At 40.4% G+C, this 22,134-nt stretch overlaps 1 protein-coding gene across 1 annotated transcript in view; it reads right to left on the bottom strand.

Annotated features, from left to right (window-relative positions):
* The window catches only part of FOXP1 (forkhead box P1), a 374,948-nt gene that overhangs the window by 204,697 nt on the left and 148,117 nt on the right, over window positions 1-22,134 (bottom strand). Inside the window, exon 3 of the mRNA XM_062501015.1 lies at window positions 10,872-10,939. The gene's annotated coding sequence lies outside the window, so the exon portion shown is untranslated. The remainder of the gene's footprint in view (window positions 1-10,871; window positions 10,940-22,134) is intronic.

Genomic DNA, 22,134 nt, shown 5'->3' with positions numbered 1-22,134 from the left:
ACTGTTATTTCCATTACCAGAGGCTAAACCAGTTAGGTCCTAAGGGCAAATTAAAGAGCTTGCTTCCAAGTTCTGGTCCTTTAGAGGAAGGATGTAACTATTCTCCATAACAAGGAAGATGCTGACACAAAAGCAAATAATGGCCCTAAAAATGGTTCTTTCTCTGGCATGGTTAAATAAAGAAAATATAGTAAACTACTTTGCGTGCAGAGGATAAAATCAATATAGTTTCTATTCAGGCAATAAAAATTATAGCATATTGCTTTAGATACATAGATACTCTTCATTTAAGGTGGAGTTTCCACAATTCCCTGCTGAATACCCACACCTCTCTATAGCACTCAGAAAACTCTGCTTGACATTAGTACTAAACAATATTCATTAAGAGCATAACACTAAAGTGCAACATGTAAGTAAATCAAACTCTCAATGCTCTATTTTACAAATTTCATGGGCCACTGGGGATAATTAAAAGGGTAATTATACAAAGTTGGTGCAGTTTTGAGACTCAAATGACATTTTCTGCTTTAAAGCACTTGATAATCTGGCATTTTTCTAGTAAGGCAGTATTTTTGTGCTTTGATGGTCAAACAGCATAAACAAGCAAGAATTGTTTTTAAGGTATTTCAATTCTTTTTTCTCTCCTGCTGTCCCCACATGGTTTTTCTTGATCAGTACTACTCACTAGTTATTCCTAAAAGCCCAAGAAAAGCAAGATCTCTGGAGGGAAAAAAAAAAAAAAAAATCCTTGATCACCATAAAATGGCACTGAGTCTCAAGTCTGGTTTAAACTGCAGCTCTGAACAAAAATGGCATTGCTTTGGGTGTTTACAGCACTGGAGCACTGTTTGGTTTGTCACTGTGTTTAACCACTGCTCTAAAGCCAGCAAAGTACATTACTGGTAGTAACAGCTCATGAAAAATACAGCGAAGAAACTGCTAGTGGCAGAAGCATTTAACTTTCTTGTTAGCAGCCTCCCCCATGTGGCACTTTAGCACCAGCAAGTTGTTTATTATGTTCTGTGCCAGGCAAAACTGATTAAATGGGGCTCTTAAGAATCAAAGCGTTATAAATTCATGGAAATACAGCAAGCAATAAATTCCATGGAATTAAAAGCTTACTAGTGCTATTAGCATTTCAGGGTGTTTGCATTGTTAATAGTGATGTGCAAAAATGATGTTCCTATAAGACAAGGTAAACCAACAGAACAAATGCTTTAGCTGCTACATTTTTATACCGTGTCATCATCAACGGCTTTTTTTTTTTTTTTCCCCCAAAACACCTAAAAATCTCATTAATGTTTTAAGGAAAAAACTGAACCAAGAGTCTGTAGGATTTACATCCCTAGTTAAAGAGAAGTATTATGTAGGAAATATAAGATTATTGTGACTCTGTGGAAGAGCAGGAGTTGGATTTCCTAGAACAGAGCTGGGGAGGAGAGAGAAGAGGTGAGGCAGGGTGACTTTGGTGACACCACAGGGACACGGTACAACACAACTTGTTAACAATTTAATAAGTAAACTCGATGCATAGTAATTCATAATACCAAAAGGAAAGGGCAACGCAGCCTGACCTGGTGGTCAGTAAATCTGTCAACAGCTCTCCAAAGAGACATCTTTACTCCGGGTCACTCTATCATCATTCCATGGGAATGACTCTGCTGGCAGGTGACTAACTTCTCCATCATTACTGCAGAGCTGCAAGTGAAACACGATGCCCAAGCTGGGATGTGAGGCCTTCCCTTATGCCCATCTGTTTGCAGGTAGCTGATAACTTTGTAAATGGAATTCCTTTCAAGCGGAAACTTGGTAAAGAAACCGCATTAGGTGTGGGACTCAGCAGGAGAGGAATGGGACACCTTTCCAAAACTGCAAAAAATAGGCCTTGCAGGGTTTGTTTGTTGGGATTTGGGAGGGTTTTTTTTTTTTTTTTTTGCTTTGGATTTGTTGTTTTCTTTTTAAAAAGGAACAATTTGTACCTTTCTGAGCTGCCTGAGCACACAGCAGGCAGATAACCTTACCTGCAATGTCCCTCTGGAGGGCAAGGGGCAAATCTGGCTCTCATTGCAGGCAGGAAAATCAAATCACCACCTTGTTGCCACAGTTAAGGTCTGACATAGGATAAAGAGCATATTCTGGATGGTACATCATGCACAGCTGGCAGCATGCAAAGTAAAAAAAAAAAAAATCCCAAGAAAGCTTTGTCCAGAACAAACAGTCCCCATGCCATGGAGTGAGTCCGCTGCAGGGGCAGGAAACGAACCCCAAATCCTGTCTTGTGGGCTCAATCTTTGTGCAAGGGACACATTAACAGCAAAAACCCTCTCCCCAAGACTGAGGGGCTTGACATTTTGTTTGCCTCAAGCAAAACAAAACAAAGCAATAGGTTTATAACTGCTCAGAGGCACGCTGTCCTTTTGATGCATGCATGTCCTAGCAGTCACACATCTGCATCGGGAGAGAAACAGCCCAGCTTTTTTGGCAGTTATTTAGTCCTTTTCATCTGTGAGTTGAAAATGCACCACCAGTGAACCTTTGTAGCTCTGGGTTCTGCATATAAAAAGCAGCTGCTGAATACATGCAGGGAGCAAGGGCTTTTTCTTAATGTTTGAGCAGTTCCAAGTTCAAACCCATTAAAGTCCAGGTCACACCGGGATCATGTCACTGTTAATGCATCCAGTTACATGCTGAGGGAAACCCAATATAAAACTATGATAAACTCTAGTTCTCCTGCAGAGATACTCCAAGGTCTTGCCCAGATGATGCCACAGATCACTCTTCATGGGTGGTGACCAGACAGGATGTCAATGTCAGAGGACAAGTCTCTATATAGCTGTTTTTAAAGTGGGCTCCTCAAATTTTTGGGACCTTTTCCCTTCCCTGCTCCTGGGGGAAGAACTGACTGTCCCACTGATGTTTTCTCCTACACACCACAGGTTCCCACACAGTCTCCTCCCACTGCACCAGCAGCCCACCTGCTGCTGTGCTTCACACTGAACACCCCTAACTCCATGCTCCTTCTTCTGGGGACCAGTCCTCTCTGCAGGTGGGCATGGTCCCACTTGTTCTTGGGGAACTTTACACCTGGCCAGCTACACGCTGCCCCAGGCGTGGCAGCAGCAGGGGAGCAGGAGACCTGGGCTACAGCCTGAGACCACCTGGAGATACTCCAGAACTCACCCTCTGCAGATACCTGGTACCCCGTCACACAGCTTAGGTACAGCCCTCCTCTCTTGCTAAGAGGCCATCTGGCAGGGAAACCTCAAGGAGAGGTGATGGAACACAAGTGACACTGGCATGCAAGGGATCTAGCACAGCACCACGGCACAGCCCTGCCCACCCAGGAATCAATGCAGGACTTCAGCACCAGCTTCAAGCACAGCCAAACAATAAACCAAACTATTTACCCAGCTCCTTTCTGAGCTTTGCACAGTAACTGTGCTGGGAAAGGAAGAAAAGGACTTTACTGGACTTCTTCACCTTATTAAGTATCTAGAAAATCCAGCAGCTGATCTGGATGTATTTCAAGGCAAGTTAACCATGGCAGCTGCATTGCTCCAGCTGGACTGCAGATCATGAGCACAGGACACAAATTTTGGGGAGATTCAGCATGCATACACTATACACATGGGATTTACACCATTGGCACTTCTCGCAATTTTCTGAAACTTATCACAGGGCTAAGAAACTGGAAGGAATCACAAATGGTCTCAGAGATTCAAGATGTCTGATTTTTAATAAATAAATACCTTCATTAATAAAATTCAAATTGTCTTTTTAAAAAATTGCCTTGTGCTCTTGAGTCTCATTGAGGAAAAACTTAAGCCAGTCTGCATTTTTAAACTATATTCTTTCAGATATTCACCATTCCAAAGAAGAACAAGCCAAATTCTTCTTTTAATGACATGAATAAAAATCCAGGTAATTCTTTAAATTTTAACTAATATTTTATCTAATTAGTATTTTTTTTTGTCTCCCAAAACATGTATTTATCTGCTGTGAAATCAAAGGCAGAAATGAATTGGTTTAAAGATAGCAGAGTAAATAGCAAGTTTGGAACCTTGCAGCCTTACCCTGGCAATTTGTCTCATATAATTGACTCAGCAGACATGCTTACAATTTCTTACAACTTTTACAAGACCTCCTGTGGGCTTATTTTAACGTTCTCCAAAACTGAGCTCAAAGCTTTGGACTCTCTAAGCAAGTAGCACCAAAAGCAATCATCCTTCCCTCCTGTTAAAAATAATAAAAAAAAAAAGGAAACAAACAATAAAACCACATTTTTTCTTTCTGGATACTGGATCTTAAAGAGGAACAAAGATGCAGACAAATCTGCACTTTTTCAGAGCTTATTTTTCTGTTCCGTTTCAATAACAACATTTTTAATAACGTTCAATTTGCATTCACTAAATCTTTAGAAGCAAATTTTTCCCAATAAAATTCCCTTTCCCAATTACTGGAATAAAATTTAAATGGAGAAGAATGACAGCAATAAAACAAACACAAACCACACAAAAGGGGTTAAAAAATCCTCCAACCCCCCCCAAAAAGGAAATGCTCTCATTGCCCATATTACTGATTTATGCTGTAGCTGACTTTTAAATGCAGCACTTTCTATTTCTAAGGCCTTTACAGACAATTGCTAATGTCACAACTCTGTGGCCCTGCTCTACTGGTGGAAGTGCCCCAGGAGCAGGAAATGCTGTGCCCTTCCACAGACATTTCCTTCCAGTGCTGGGATCCACTAACCCTTAATAAGTCAGAGGATTAGATGAAACACTTGCATTACAACTAATAAAGATAAATACAGGGGCTACCAAAACCAACAAAAAAGGGCATGACAGGAAAAAGAAGTAGACATATTATTTAAAATATGCCAAATTATCCTTTTTTTTTAAAATGAGGGGGATAACAATTTTACCGTAAAAAAACAAACAAACAAAAAAAACCACCCCAGATCATCATATTTCAAAAAAAGTCTATTTTGAAAGGCCATATTATAAACTTGGATATTAATGGTTCGCAATGGAAATGACGTCAGAGTCTTAGTTACAAATGTCCAAATGTTTGTGCTGCCCTACTAAAAAAATAAACAGTGAGCTCAGAGTCAGAAATTACCCATTTAGGCAATTAAGCAATATTATGCAAAACACACTGAAAAGTACAGGGCCAGCAGAGGTGGGAGAACCACAAATTAAAATTCACAGATTGCACTGTGAGAAACGCTGAACAATTAAAACATTTCAGAGGTGGTGTCTGAAGTTCCTGCTGTTATCCAAGTAAAAAATGCTTTCATATGTTGCAATAAGAAATACAGGCAGGTAACCAGGACCAAAAAAACCCTTTTTTTCTTTTATGCCCTGGCTCTGGGATGAGCTACCAGATAAAAAGGGTGACCTCCCATAACATCCCACTGACATCACTGGTCTTGTAACACTCGTAAAACACGGCTGCCATCGCTGAACAACAGCAACTTAAATATCATGGAAGATATTCTTATGGTGTGGGAGCAGGCAATAGGCAGTGCCCTTACAGATGAACAGATAAAATATGCAATAAGAAATCTACTTCTGGAGTAATTTTCTCACATCTCTAGATCTTACAACATAGGAATGTGCACCGTGAGACCCCAGCAGACAGCACTGGTGTGTTTGGAAGCCCACCAAGCCTATTACCAGCAAGAGAAAAACATCACTGTATCCATTGGCCCTATTAGCACAGCTCTGAATTCAGAGTTCACTGCCTGCTCCTGAAGGAAACCTTGAAACTGGGTATTTCCATCACATTGTGTGTTTGAGATCAAATATGAGTTCAGGCTGATTTGAAGGTCATGCCCTGGTTCTGGAATAACAGACCAGTGCTGTTCCTGCCTTTGCCATTCCCAATTCTTTCCTTAGCCAAGTTGTGATAAAATGCAGCACATCCTGACATATTATCCAGCTTGGTTTTGAAGAACCAGGCCAGAAATTGTACAGTCTGGATCACATGGTGTATCATGAGCTATTTCCTTGGTGCACCTGTACTGGCAAACATCAGTGTATCCTTTTTGGCTGCTTAATTTGCAGTCACAACCTTTACATGTTGGGCCATTTTCAGTATATGCATTTGTTTCAACACCTGCACCTATTTGATCTGTGGGTGCAGATGAGGCTAATCTGGAGGTGTGCATGAACCTCTCAGCCTTGTGCTCCATGTTCTTCAGGGATTCAGAACGGGTGACGGTACTAACAGGAGAAATGCTGGGATTATGCAAAATACTGGCCAAAACTGGCTCACTTAAACAGTCTTCATGAAGACCAGAAAGATTTGGTCCAAAAGCATCAGATAAGAGGATCAAAACCTGATACTGACTATCTTAAAGCAGAGAAACATATTTTTCTATCAACCCACTTGAAGATTTGTAAGACATTAAGGAATATTAAGAAGAAGAAAAAGAAGAAAAGCTAAATGGGCCAAAGGAAAACAAAAGAAACATGTTCTCTTGAGATTGCTAATGCTGGCAGACAATAGCACAGAAAGAACTCCTCTGACAGATCTTTGAAGTCTTCAATACAGCAAGCTAGTGGGCCATGTTAATGAGATTTGCTCAGATGCTTCTTAATTTATCCCAAAATGTCTTAATCTGTTTTCTACATATTCTTGACCCAATTGCTTCAGAAAAGTCACAGCTTGACACATGTCTGGATTGAACTTTTCATTTCAATAGGTAAGGTCTTCAAACACTTAGTGTTTCCCATGACCAATACACAGATGTTTTAGGGTTTACCCCAAAACACGCAAGTGACATTGTAATTTCTGTCACTAATGAATACAGAAACACTTTGCAACACACTGTACCTTTGAACCCTAAGAAAAGGTGTGACCTTAGACCTTCCAGTAATTCAAAGTTCCTAACAACTAAGATATTACAACTTCTCCCAATAATCCAAAAGTAAATAAATCCAGTCTTAGATGAGGCCTGACAGACACTGATCACTCCAGCTACAGGACTACCACCCCAGCAGCAAGGGAGCAGCAGGGATCAGTGGGGTCAGTCTCCCAGTCCCCGTTTCCTGCTGAGAGTGACACAAGTGCTCATGCAAACTGCTTTCAGTACAGCTCTGTGTAATTTTGGCCCACCGCAGACAAAACACTGGAGAAAATGTCCAAGAACCAGGTTGTCTGCTCTGTTGCAGCCTTCCTTGTGACTGTAGTTTATATTCTGAACCCACATTCATAAGTAGCCGCACACCACGTGTTCTAAGAACAGGAGCTGTTTCTGCTCCTTAATATGTTTTCAGACCTTTAGGCCAAGAGCAGGAAGAGTCAAGGTGCCAAATTCACTGAGGAAAACATCCTCCTAGCAACTTCCCGCTGCCTGATGTGCAAGCACTCCTGCCACCCTAGCCAGTACAAAAAATAGGACTGAGGACATCACCAGCACATCTTCTGGAAGCCACCAGCAAGGAAGAGGGCTGGAAAGAAACTGCACACACTGCTGAGCCTTTCATAAGCAGAAATGTGTCTGAAGGAGTTTGTTTCAGGGGTTTGACTTTTGCCTGCAATGGCCAGCAAAGACATGGCACAGCAACTTGACAACCTGGTTTGAGAACCATTTCTCTTTCTCATGAAAGAAAGTTAGAAAAAAGTAATTTTTTAGTTGACTATTTTTTTCCACATAGACCAACTACACAATCCATTTTTTTGTATTGAGCTTAGGACAAAAAGTCCTTCTGACCTTTCTCCTGGCTTGAAGGGAAGGGAGGAGAAAATACACCTATATAAGAAAGTTAAAGCTCAAACCCACAGATTTATCTGTTGATCATCTCATTCAGATCTGAGCTTGAGCTGGCAGCTTCTGGTTTATTATCAATATTTAATCAGCATTTAACTCTGACAAGCACTAAGATTTGAAATTTTAAACTCAGTGCAACTTTGCTAAATCCTTTGTATTGTTGTTTTTTTTTTTTTTTGCTGTTAAAGATTTTCTAAAGGATTCTATCTTTCCTGTCTTTAAAGTCTACACATGCTTTTTGTTATCAATCATATACATTTTAATAGCATGTTTTGTACTTTTCAAAGTTTCAGCATGCAAGCTATCCCTGATTTACTACACGCAATGAATGCTGTTTGATTATTGGAAATGCTTTTACTACATTTAAACAAATGACTGCTCCTGGAAAACTAATACTTTTGTCCCATAATTCTGTAAAAATACATTTCTTCTCCCTTCTCCCCAAATCAAACATTTTGAATTCTTACTTTGAGGAAAAACTGGCATATAATTAGGCATTATGCCTAACAGTGCTAAATCATGGAGAATGTAAACATCTTAATTCTGAAGGTTTAACCATCAAGACCCCTTGCTGTATTCTCTTCTGTTATTTGTGCTTCTGTTCAGAGCTCCTTGGAGCTCAAAAAAAAAAAAAAAAAGCAAACAAACACACAGAATAAAAATCTATTTTGCCAGCTCTGAGCTGCCTCCCACCCCACATGCCCGAGGCCAGGCTCAGTACAGGGCTGGGACACCCGGGGCCACGCGGCTGCTCCTCAAGGAGTAGAGTCCTGCTCTGCAACTGCTCTGAGCGGCTTAACCACTAACTCAGGAGATGGGATTTCACCTGAAATTAAGCTATCAAGCAATTGAGCTCAAACTCAATCAACCAAACCCTTAACCTTCCCTGTTTCAGTGGCACTGCTCTAATTAGGACTCTATCACTATTTCCATTACTATCTCCTATTCTCATGGTTTATTATCTCAGCAGTTTCAATTCTCGCCCAGTTTAAATTTGACATCCAGTTTCTTGGACCACATATCATTCATTATGGCTTTATTTTATGAAATATGTTGCAAGACGACAGACTGATCCTGCAATTAATAGGTTTTCGTTGAAAACTGCACCCCTCACCGCAGCAGAAGCGGGACAGAGCCAAACCTTCTTTGAGAAACAATCCTGACATTAAAGAATACATTGAACAACTTGTTTTCTGTTAAGTTTTAAATTTTGTTGAGCAGTTTGATAACATATCCTTGAACACAAATCCACCTGTGGTACACACCATGGCTGCCCCATGCTTCTCCAGTCATCACTGTCTTCCCCCTGAGCCTGGATCAGCTTCAGAAAATAGTGTTTGGCTGAACTCTGCTTGGGGGTGAGAATCAATAACCTATGATACACAGGAGATCACACTGAAGCATCTAATGGTCTTTTCCAGTGAATCACCCAAACTGCTTTCTGCTGAAGGATGAGTGACAGAAGGGACGTGTGCCTGAGTGGTGCACTGATGGTAGTAGTACAAAATAGATCTGCTTTTGGAGAAACAGCCTACAAGCTTCAGGGAGTCTAAAGGTAGTATCCTGCATTTAACACCAAAATTCCAAATTTTCCTGGGTTACATAGGACATGAACCAGGAACAACAGACACATTAATTATGAGGCCCTCTGATGCACCTGGGACTTCAAATTCTTCCCTTCTTCACAAAAACTCAAAGAAGGAATAACACTGCAGAGCAAGAAAATACTATCTCCTTAAACTTCAGGATCTGCTTCTTCTCCAGTACCTGAAATACATCTGATACTTCATGGGCTCCACCATAAAAAAAAAAAAAAACAAAAAAAACCCCAGTAAGATTCAAGTCTTGAAGAGAGGGATATATCATATAGCTGACATACAACGCTGGCCTGGCCAAGGATTGCAGTATTCACTTGAACTTCACGAATTTCATCCTAACCAAATAGATATTTTTGGCAACAAAGAACTGACAAAAAAAAAAAAAAAATCCCAGATAGTCCTCAGATCTATTTTAATTTAAAACAGAAGAGAACAGGGACATTTTCCCCCCTTGGAGTACATTTTAATAAAATTAAAAATAAAAATAGCTCTAATTCACTCCAGTGCATTTAGTCATTCTGTAAAATTTTAAGTTTAAAATGAAATCACCATTTTATATTCAAACAAGGTCAAGAGAACAGCACTAACGAGCACTGACATCACAGCGAACAGCAGCCACTGCTCAGCGCTTACATCAGTGTTGCTTGTTGCTATGGTGCTTAACCGACTATTAATTTCTGAAAGAAGGTGATTATAAAGCAGCCATATGAACCTCAGTCAGATGACACCCTTCAGTACCAAACACTGATCTTCGTTACTCTTCTCTTCTGCAAGTTAATTTTGTGAATCACCACTTTTGTGATGTTAATATTCCTTCCCAACTTGAAACTTTGGACCAGAAGAGAGGCAAGGAGTTAATTTAGAAGCAAAGGACTTTCAGGCTGCTTTAAATAAAAATCATTTTGCAGAAAGTGATATTTCTTTCCTTTTTGCTGTGCTCCAAAAGACTAAAAAGCATGTGTTTTAACTTTTGCAGTGATAATAAGCAGTCAAATTAACAGCTAAATTTTGCTCTCCTGCTCTGCTCGATGTGCTGCTGGAAATCCAGGAGTATCTCAGCCTGGAATGAAGTAGCACTGAAGCTGACTTGACCACTCCCCAGGGATTTGCCTCAGTAAGGGGACCTTGCCATGGGCTGTGCTGCTGCATCTCCCAGCCCATGGAGATGCCACAAAGACCAGCCAGAGAAGGGTCTCCGCCTTCCCACGCAGGCTCTACCCGGTTACCAAACAGCCTTCTTGGAACATGGATGAAAGACAAAAAGTGCATCTTTTTGGCCTTGCTCCTCAAATGCAACTGCACACCTAAACCACTGGCTTCCCAGGCAAAATATGGGGTTTTAAGGCACAGCTTTTACTCCAAAAGCTCCAAACTTTATCCATGTTGCCAGAAAAGCCTTTACTTGTGCAGCTAAGGTACAGTGATGGGGTTTGCAGGATCAGATCCTTTGTTCAAACATACTTCAAAAATCGTGTGAAAAACAGCATATTTGTATTTACCTTCTTCAGTTGCTCCTGTAAAGCAATCTTCAGTTACAGCCACCCCAAAAAAGGTCACTCTTCTTACCCTGCAGAGAAAGGAGATAACACACGTGACTCTGGGTCAGTGTCAGCAGCAACACCCAAAGCATTTTCATTGGCACCACATTTGCAAGTACAAACATAAATAAAGCAACACATGAATCTAATCGTGTTTGATGGTCAATGACTTTCAGAGAGAGTTAATAAAAACAATCAAGTCACAGGACTGCTGCTTATCAGTACCAGCTAGTGTGAGGTTCTTCAGTTCAGCACAAACAACTTGGTCTTTGGGAGGAAAAAGAAGAGAAGAAAAAAAATCCCATGGAGATGAGACATCTTTGTTCTCTAACATAAACTTTCTTAATCTTGATGTCTATCAATCTATTTTCAGTTTGAATAATAAATGAGTTCAGTTCTTTGTTTCAGAAATCTGACTATTGTCTGCATGGGTTCTCCTTACTTAAGGCATTTTAAACCACTTACAACCGCTGCTATTTTATCTTCTGGATCCTTTCTTTTCTCATCCTTTTCCATAGAGACACAGTCCTAGATGAGATTTTAGAACTAGCTGCATCTTCCTAATTCAGAAAGTTGTTTACTGTCTTGGGATATCTTCTCATTAAGCATTACCAAGAGCACGCCAAGTACGCCAAGGTGGTGAGAGCAGTGGATATTAAAAGGAGGAATAATTAAAGTGTATCTTTATAAAAAGTAGGAGGGAGAAAACAGCACGTGTCGTTTTTTTTTTTTACCCTGTATTTTACTGCATCTTGTGTACTCTCTCTTATGCAAAAGAGTATGTAATCTTTTAAGAAACATGACAATCTGCCACTTTCTGTTCATGTAATTGGGATCAACATATGGTACAAGAGAAAAGAAAAACATTTGTTTATTAATTTAGATCAAGTTAGTAACTCAAGCCACTAACAGCATTCAGAATTAATTCCACATCAATTGACCAAATACCTTAACTGAGTGAAATGATAATATAATTTCACTAAAATGTTGATCTTCTGCCACAGGGGTACAGAGTAATATGCAATACAGACAGACAGAAATATGTGATAATTTGGTGACACAGATGACTTCATATGAAACGGAAAGTCAGTGACATGTGGATGTGTAAGACAGAGCTACGTGAAACTCCATTTCATAAAATTCACACAGTGATGTGGAGTTTTGGGGGTGTTTGTGAAACTCACCAAATGGTAAGCTGTGCTATTTACATCACTAGGTGAAGCTTTTTACTGAAGCAGTAAAATACTAACCTCTGGGAAAAAATCAGAATCTACACTAAGTTCTTTCAAAAGAATATTAACTCATTCACCATTTATTTTGGAAGGAAAAATGTTTTCACAATGAGAATTAGGCATTACTTCTTCACCATTAAAACCTGATTATTTTTATCTGGGAGAAAAAAAGGTTACCTTGAGATAAGTATTGGTTTTATTTGTTGCTCAGTGGCACTTTATTTCATTTTTATTCTTTACATTTTGAGTGAGAAGCCCTTCACAGTTCTTGTAATGCAGTATCAGAACATCAGAGGCCAAGATTTGTACATTTGGTATACAGGAAGCCCTGCGTGCCATATAAGACATTCCTAATTCTGCACTGTAAAGGACATAACACTGCTCCATCATAATAGGTCAGGGCTCACCTTCCTGAGAGTATGTAAAACAATACATCTTTTATGTAAAATACATGACCTCCGACATGTGATGTGCTCTTAGATTAGCAACAATAAAGGCTTTTATCCTGCTTTGCTGCAGGGGTTATCTTGGGTTTGACACTTTAAACCTCTTTTCATATTTATCTGTTTTATAAATTTTCTGGGTATTTGGCAGTCAGATCCTTATTTTGGCAGTATTTTGGCAAGCAGACTTCATTTTTACCCTGAGTCTTCATGATAGCAAATGAACCATCTTAAAATGTACTTTTTAAGGAAGCTGATGAAAATTACACGTTTGCATAAAATGTGCATTCAGTATCTCTTTGGGCAGTGCTGAAAAAGGCAGGTATCATTTTCTGAACACATTTATCTTGCATGAACCAAACGCACTCCAAGGAAATCTGGCCCGACGATCAGCTGGTGGGAGAACAACAGGGTCTACAGGGGGCTGAGGAGGACTCAGCTCTCCTCTCAAATTACTCCCCGACTGAAATCCAGACTGCTTTAATTTCTGGTTATCAAACTCCTGCTATATGTTACCTGGCTTTCAAAAATATGGATAATGTACCATTAAAGTTAAAATGAGCAGCAGAAACAGCTGTTCCCACCTGTGAAAATTTCTCATTAATAATCTAAAAGTTGAGTATCTCAAAATGTAGAAACACAAATACAGACTTTCCTCCTGAAACTGTTTATATGGGTGAGCAAACTGATGTAGGCAACACACATTCCTTCCATCATGCTGTCTTTAAGATAAATACAAAGTACCATCAACACTGTGTGTGTGTGTGGAGCAAACAAAGAAAAAATCCTATCCTACCAAATCAAGACATTTTGCTACACTCATATTTTCCCTCCAATGAGATGATTAAAATAGAAAACCAAACCACAAACAAAAATCCACTTTGCAAGCAAGCAGCAGTGGTCCTGCTGCCTGACAAACAGAGAGGAGGTCTCAAAGCACCCTCAACGCCACCTCCAAGGCCCAACTGATTCCATACACGAGGAAGAGTCCACGCAAAACTCTGTGCCCTGAACAGATTTTACCAGACATTCATAAAAAATGTCAGGTTTGTTCACCACGTGCCTCAGTTTACCCACTAGTGAGATAACTGTAACAGAGTTTGAAATCCTTGGATATAAAGATGCTTTTTAAAACAGTGTTTTGGGCAGGATTTTGGAAAGACAACAATAATCTTTCCAAGATCATGCCCTGAGCCAGCACCATAACCACTTCCCACAGACAGCCCCACTCCTGTCCTGGATCAGGTGCTACCTATTCACCTGGTACCAAGGGGCCAGGCAAAGATCAGCAGCTTTGCCATTACACCTGCAGTTGGGCTGGACCTTGTAACTCTTCTGATCCCACAACATGTATTTGATTTAGTGATCTCCTCCTCCAGGGCAACGAGGTCATTGCAGGAAGGCTGCAGGATGGAGCCCTAACTCCACAGGGATCACTGCAAAGCCAAATTTAACCAGTAATACAGAGAATACTCAGAAACAGAGACCACTGCAAAATGAAAGTCTACTTAAAACTCTTAACATTTTTACTAATATCTAAATGAGAACTGCCTTGGGTAAAGCCAAAAATAGATTAACAAGGACCTTGATCCCACACAAACTGGCTCTGAGTAATTTTACACAGGAAAGTAGAACACCAGTTGAGTGGCTCTCCTCTGCTCAGAATTATGCATGTACATTCTTTTTTGTCAGTGTCCCAGCCCTCAGAAGCCTACAATTTATTACAGGAAACCTAAAACAGCAAAGGAATCTCCCCTTCACTACCTGGAAAGCACACTTTTTAAAAAATAATAATAATTAAAAAAAGCTAAAACTGACACATGCACCTGATAGCACAAGAAAAAAATTTGTTTTGAAATTAGATTTTGATTTATTGTTCTTATATGAGACCAGCTGAAATGTATTTAATGTGTCTGATTAAAATATTTACTAAAAAGCTTCCTGAAAGTTTTAAAATACCAAAAACTGATCACCAAAATAAGCACTTCTGTGCAGTAATTTCTTCTAAATAAAGTGAACCGTAGCCACCTAATACAGCTGTTCTTTCCCCTCCAAACTCCCTGAGCCACATTCAACTGCATGCAGGCTGAAGTATGAAATATGTCCTACTATTCTCATAATCATTATTTTCTTGTCCTATGCAAGAAAAGACACAGTCTGTGATTTTATCAACTGCATATTTGTAAGAGAAAAACAAAAATGTTTTTTATTTGTTATTTTGCTGGTTCTGAAAATACAGGACATACACTGATTGTGGAGGAAACATCTGGTACCAGGCAGACTCACAGGCCAGTTCTGCACACACGTTCCTTTCCTCACCCAGCACACTCAGTTGGGTTACTTGCACTAATCTACACAAATCACGTGTAGAACTGTTTTGAGGATGGTCAGTAGTTGTCTCTTTAGTTTTCTTGTAACTGTTCTTGTAACTATTTTATTTTTAAAGATCTAGCACCCTGGGAAAAAAATATATATTAAACTAAATACTTCAAATAATCTGAGAGAGAAATATTTTTTCCAACCACTGTCAAGGTTGCCACTTTTTACTCTGCACCATATATTACATCTCAGGTGGCACGGCACAGGAGATTTTCTACACCAGGAGTCATTACCACCTCCTCAGCAAGTGAAATGCAGGTGAACAGTGAAACTGTGAGAGACTAAGTGCACTTCTTCCACCTCTCTTTGAAAAGGGGGAAGCGGATTTGGTACAGGCCAAAACGCTCGGATATCAGTGCTCACTACCTCGCTGCTTCTCAGTGGAAGGAGGGAGCAAATCGTACTGTGTTCTTTTCAGTCATTAGCAGGCCGTTCAGAATCTCTGGCTGGTGCTTTATTATTTATTCCAAATAGAAATAAAATAAAATTAAAATAAATAGCAGCACGAGGACAAAGCTATGCACAGCACATTCGCTCTTTCAAAATAATATTACCTTTCAAGTCCACCGTAACCTTGGAAAAGAACAACTCGGTGTAAGCCAAATCTACAAAACTAATCACGATCCGTTCCTCCCCCGCTTTTTAACAGCTCTTACAGGGAACACACGGGTGCAGTTCGCAGGCAAGTTGGGAACAGCTCGCTTCCAACACGGGATCTGCACCGCGATCGCTCGGTCCTGCATCTCTGACTGATGGATCGCTTGTCTGCCTCTCCTGTGCGACAGCGCTGGCCCTCACCGGATCCATCCCGGGTGAAGGGAACGCGCTCCCGGGAGCCCCCCAGCCTGTCAGCTGAGGAGAGGCCATCCCCGAGCCAGACCCCATCTCCCGGGACCAGAGCCCAGCTCCCCGAGCCACGGGCCACCATCTCCCAGAGCCGGAGCCGGAGCCAGCCATCAAACACCGCCGCCTGCCTCGTATCGCCAGATCTTCCCCGTTTCTTAAAATAACTCCCCGTGCCTCAGTACCAGCCTTAACCATTTTTATGCCTGCGCTACAACTCTCCTCCCGAAACTTGACCTCTCCGGGCGGCAGCGTGCGGAGGATGCCCGTGCCCAGCGGCGGCACCGCCGGGACCCACCGCGGGGCCTCGGGCAAGGCTGGAGCTGACCCAGCGCCACTTTCCGAACACACACACACATACACACACACACATACACACACGCACACAGAACACCATGGGGACAGATCGCCGCTGTGCCGTGACCCCGGCGCTGCTCGGGGACACTTCCCCGCTCAGCGCCCCCGTCACAGCCCCCGTCCCGTCCCTTACCTGGCAGGCGAGTGACACTCCTGGTCGTGGTCATGTGAAAATATTTTCGAGGTATCCTTTAACAGCCTTTAAATATTGAAGCCTAAAAACAATATTTGCTGTTTTACCTTTTGAAGCTTTAACAAAAGCTTTGTTTTAGCATTTACCTCGGTGTGCAATAAGAGTTAATAATCAAATCCGTCCCAACCCCCACAAATGTTAAACAAAAAGATAAAAGAAATGCAAATAGCTATTGTCATGGAAAGTTAAAGTACCTGTCTGTATTTTTAAGTGAAAACTATTATCTCTATCAATCAAAATTTAAGAATACAATAGCACTAATCACACGAGGTGCTTTGACTGAGGTACTTTTCCTCATAAAAAGTTTTTTTTTTTTTTTAACTGGTGCATAAAAGTAATACACTTACAATTAGACACGGTATTTGTAATTTTGTTATTAAAAAAACCTCAGCAGTCTTATTGTTAATAAATGCCTCTGAGTCTGTAGGCTGATTTGTACCCAAGAAGACCAAAGTCCCTACATATTTTAATAAGGTTGATGAAATTTTATTCAGATTCTCACACTTTCCAACATGTGGTGGAACAGCACACTCTTCTGTTTGAGAGGAGTTACTCAAACGAAGGAAATAGTTAATTGGGAACCAAAACTACTACTTCTGGCCTCGCCGCACATTTTCCACATTTCTCCAAGCGCTGTCTGTGCTTCAACCCTCAGCCTCCAAGACGTGCCCTTTGTCGTCTTTCCTTTAATTTTGATGCCAATTCCCTCCCGCCGGACCCCGACGCTCTCCCAACCCAGCACACATTACGTATACACTGTGTACATTGTGCAGGCACACCGCACGGATTCTCTCCAAAGTCATTTTTAAAACTAATTTGTCCAGACGGAATCAGAAACCGAGCTGCGCAGTTAATAAGTGCAGGAGCGAGCGGCAGTAATTACGCCTGTACTAAAAGAAAAGAGCCCGAGATTAAAAGACCTATAAGTAAATAGTTGAGGCAGGATGCCATTATGCAAACTCCGCTCTCGGGGAGGGATGTCTCCCACACTGAGGAGCAATAGGACTGTCATTTTTTTCCCCCTGCAATATCAGGTTTCCTACTCCACAGCTCTGGTACTCTGCATCATGGCTAACATCTCTAGTGTGCTATTAATATCAATGAAGAGACGATTCAATTTCCACATAAGAAAAACCTCCCTATTACAGCGCAGACATTCGAGTGAGGACCCTTGCAAAGGAAACAATAAAGACCAGAGGGTTGCTTTTTTTTCCCTCTCCCCCTCCTTTTTTTTTTTTTTTCTTCTTCTTTTGCAGTTCTGCGTTGCTCACTGTTTGAAAGCTTTTAGCTAACAATGGAAGCATTATCTTCAGGACAGTTACAAAACAGGATTTGTTAGTACAAAGAATAATAACACCGAACTCATCCCCCCGCCCTCGCCACTTCCCCGCCCCACAAATACCTGCCTATTGTAATATGGCATTTAATACTTGATTCAGAAGTATATTCCAGAAACACCTGTATTCTTGATCTAATTCCCTGCAACAAACTCCCTCAGCGGACAAGTTTTGCTCAAGGAGGTTTGGACAACTACAAACAAACAAATATTTTGTGCATTTATGAAATGGAACAGAAACAAAAGTATCTTATTCTACCGAGTGCAAACTTACCCATTAACGAGGAAGAAAAAGACTTAGAGCTGTAGAGTAATTCCCAACCGACTGCAGAAAGTTGAGAGTTTGAAAACACTAAAGCACTTTAGACTATCAAGCCTTTCTGTGCTTCAACACTGGCTGCAGTGTAAGGAAGGACTGAAGGTATGTGGTCTAAACACAACAAAAGCCACTGCCTTACTCTAGATTAAATATGCAGGAAGAGGCCCCTTTGCATAAACACAAACACTCAGCAAATGAGTAACTGGCTCAAATCAGACGCCTGCTGTGCATTCTACCTGTCCTGATCTCTGACAAGCCACACAGCTTCTTTAAGGGGACAGGAGCTGTAAAATCAAATCAAATCACAGCACTAAACACTCTGCTCCTCTGATAGTGATAGTAAATAACAACAGCACCAACAACTCCACGCCAAACGCTCATTTCTAATCTAAGCATTGCTCTGGCACAGAGCTGAATCGTGTGCTGTGCCCGCTTTGGCTCAGCCACCCATCTCACCACAGCAGAAGAAACACAACCAAATACCACCTGTAAAATTCATTTTCATTAACCCTACTGAAATCCAATACATTCCTGGCCTGGCCTTTTCTTAACAAGGATTTAAAATTAATACAGAGACTTTTGGTTAAATTGACAGATTAAATCTGCATTTGCTTTTCCTGTCCCTGTTTTGTTTACTATAAAAAAGACACTCCAGACACAGACCTATTTTAGTTATTATGAATCACCACATAATGCACACCTATTTACTAGTTTATTTGGGGAAAAGGAAGAAATTTCTGAAGTGTTCCTTAAAAACATTATTTTCAAAATATTGCTCTCATTAAACGACCCCTCCTAACTATATTTACTTCAAAAGACAACCAAATTAGAGACTGTGACACCCACCAAACACATCTAAACATTTATTATTATAGTTGATATTATTAATATTATATATAATTATATACTGTGATTTACTCTTCTTTCTAGAGAAATAAATAATTTTTCAGTCTCGTTTATCCTTCCAGTCCAGAAATAGAACAAAGCAGCACAATTTTAAAGCAATTGGAATTCACCAGTGTCCCTTCCTAACTTAAGGAGTCAAATCACATTGACCTTTTATTGTAAGTCCTAGCTACATGTTGGTTTTGGTAATTTAATTATTTTTTAATAACTTGCAGTATTAAATGATTGCCATTGAAACACAAATAAGATTATACTCCTCTGCCTTACTCTCTGGTGCTCCAGACTACAGCATAACATGGACGACACGACTGCATCCGGCCCCGAAATTTCATTCTGAAAGAGCACTTACACACAGGCAGACACAGGAAAATTCAGCCTTTCAAGATGTAACACACATTTACTGGATTCTCAAGCATGTGTCACAGATTATTTCAAAGGATACTGGATATAATTCACATTTTTAATGGGCATTGAGTGTGTTCAGTTCCACTGAGCACTCGTATGGTATGGAGGGAGTTTCTACACTTCCTTGGATGAACTCACCAGGTTAAAGCACAAAACCACTGATAATGTAAGCTAGTCAAACCTAACAGGATAAAAATCCTCCAAGAAAGAATCCCACGAGAAATTTTAGAGCCCCCGTATCGTTCACCATTGCTGCATTGAAATGACCTTCCAAATAAGGCGTCAGATAATACCATTCACATAGATGATACTGATCTAACCTTGATGCAAATAAACCATAGAACAAAATTTAATCAGCATATCACGGTGTAAAAGCCTTTGTCCATCCCAATGGAGCTTCTAATGACTGTTTTGGCAGTTCTGGCTGGTAGTTATGCCTCCCTGCTCATATATATCTCATACTGGTTGAGCAAGCTAATGGAACTACTGTTAGTGGAATCCAATATTAATACCCTGCATCATGCAAAACTGGATGCAACTGAATATATTACACAATTACAGGTAGTATCTAATTCCATAGGTATTGGATATTGGTCTCTAAATCAATATTTTAATGGAGAAAGTGATATAAATTCTGCATTTCAGGTAAGATATCTATGAACTCTGGATCTGCCAGTCTTCCTGCTGCAAGCCTGGCTCTACACTCACACAGCACAGACACAGGACCCTGACAAAAACTGGCAGGCAAGCTTTAGATGCTGAGTGACACATACTGATGCACAGAGTCAAAGATGTCATCTTCATACAAGCTCCACTAGTTATGAGCTTGAGAGAAAAATGAAACAAAAAAAAACAAAAAAACCCCAAACAAAACAAAACAAAAAAAAAAAAAAAAGCAGAGGGGGAGAGTGGAGCAAGACCTCCAGAAAATAAACAGGGTGTACAGTTTCAAAGGCTACAGACACAGACATTTCATTGTTCAAGCCAATTATCAGTGGAAAATAATAACAACAGATGGATTCAGAGTCACTGACTTTTCATATGCACTTCATCTCTGCACAACAGATGATGAAATGCGAGAGCTATCTCGGAAAGGCAAAACATCTTTCAGTAAAAGAACTCTATACTCCAGATGGGGACCTTCTAAGGCAGCTGATTATCTTCTTATAGTGTTGTAAGATAGACTTACTAAAACATTTCCAGAACTGATCAGATCGGATGAGCACAATGGTAGCATTATGAGGAGTAAGTTGCTCCAGTCTCAGACTTGTGACTGGACTACTCAGAGATTTCAATGGGGTCAGAGCTGCCCATCCCCATTTCCACATCAAGTACTGGTTCTAAAAAACAGGCCCAAAGTTGCTGCTCCCAGTCTGGGCAAAACATGGGTCTCGGCTCTGTGGGGAGAGGGGATGCAGTCATGGGACCACAGAATCAGTGCCAGCATGAATTGGTCCCCAATAAAAGTCCCACCACCACGAGCAAGGTCAGTCTCCTCACCTTGTGCAAACATACATTTCACACGGGGACACAGGCAGAGGACAAAACATGTTTACAAGTAGGACTGTTTCCACTATAATTGCCAGATGTAGAGAACTCATCATCCAGGAGCCTACAGCAATGTAAGCTGGGAGTAACTTCATCCAAGTCAGTGGAGTTATACACCCACAAAAACTGGTGCGAGGCACAAGAAAGACATAAATTCTTTCTTACAAAGCCTTTACAAAAACCCATCATTTTATGGGAAATAAAAAATTGCTTTCAAAGGGAAATAACAAACACATGTAAATTTTGGTGGTTCCGGTGATAAGCAGTTCCAACAAATGTCACAAACACCTACCTAGCACAACCTTCTCCCACTCAACCTGAATACCACAAAGTATGTGTTTTTGATCACATGAATCAGGTATGCCACAATCTCAAAACTTAAAATAAAAAATGAGTAGTGGAAAAATTAGCTCATTAATCTTTAAGACAACATTTCTTTAATGGAAGAACACTACATAAGTAGTGCATTAAACTGAACTGGTTGACATTTCCACAGTTTCTTCTTCACAACACCACAAGGAAAATCTAAACGGCATTCTCTGTAAATCAATACTGCACACCGAGGGGAACGACGCACAACACACACGCACACTCTGAACTTGCACTAGTGCCAATTTATTTCACAAGTTACAAAATATTTCTGAAGTAGGGGGCTGTTGGCTTCACAAATGTGAAGGGAAGAGACTAGTTTGTGGGCACAGCGTTTCCCCTCTTTGTGAACTACTTTGTCAAAAGTAAATTCACAGGGGAACATACGAGCAAAGAGTAAATTTTGCCCAGGGCAAAATTCTGCAACTGCTTTAAGAAGCAAACAAGAACACAAAAGATGTGTAATACAACCATCTGGCTCTACTCATGCTATATCAATAATCCCCAAAATTTATCCCCACCCCCTTAATCAACCCACACTGATGCCACAAAACCAAATGGCATCACTTATGCTTCCTGCCCATCACATTTTGAAATGATATTTAATATGCATACAGTACATATTTGCATGTTAATCAATTTCTTAAAAAAATATATTTTTGCTTCTTTAGCTATTAGTTCTGCTTTTGTCTACTTATTCACACTGGGATCTCTAAAACCACCAAGAAAGTCCTTGTGGTAAAGATAGTCTCATATCAACACAGCATCTCAGGTATCAGGATAACGTACCGGTCAAAATTTCAATCTCTTCTTCTCTCTAGTTTTGTGTCACAGTTTGAAAATAGCAGAGGGTGAATAATAACATGCCAGCAAAATTAACTGTTCAAGAAACAC

This window comes from Cinclus cinclus, chromosome 12 (genome assembly GCF_963662255.1).
Source record: "Cinclus cinclus chromosome 12, bCinCin1.1, whole genome shotgun sequence".
NCBI classification, from domain to species: Eukaryota; Metazoa; Chordata; class Aves; order Passeriformes; family Cinclidae; genus Cinclus; species Cinclus cinclus.
Note: the sequence above shows the minus strand (reverse complement) of the source record. Positions and strands in the feature narration are given on the sequence as shown.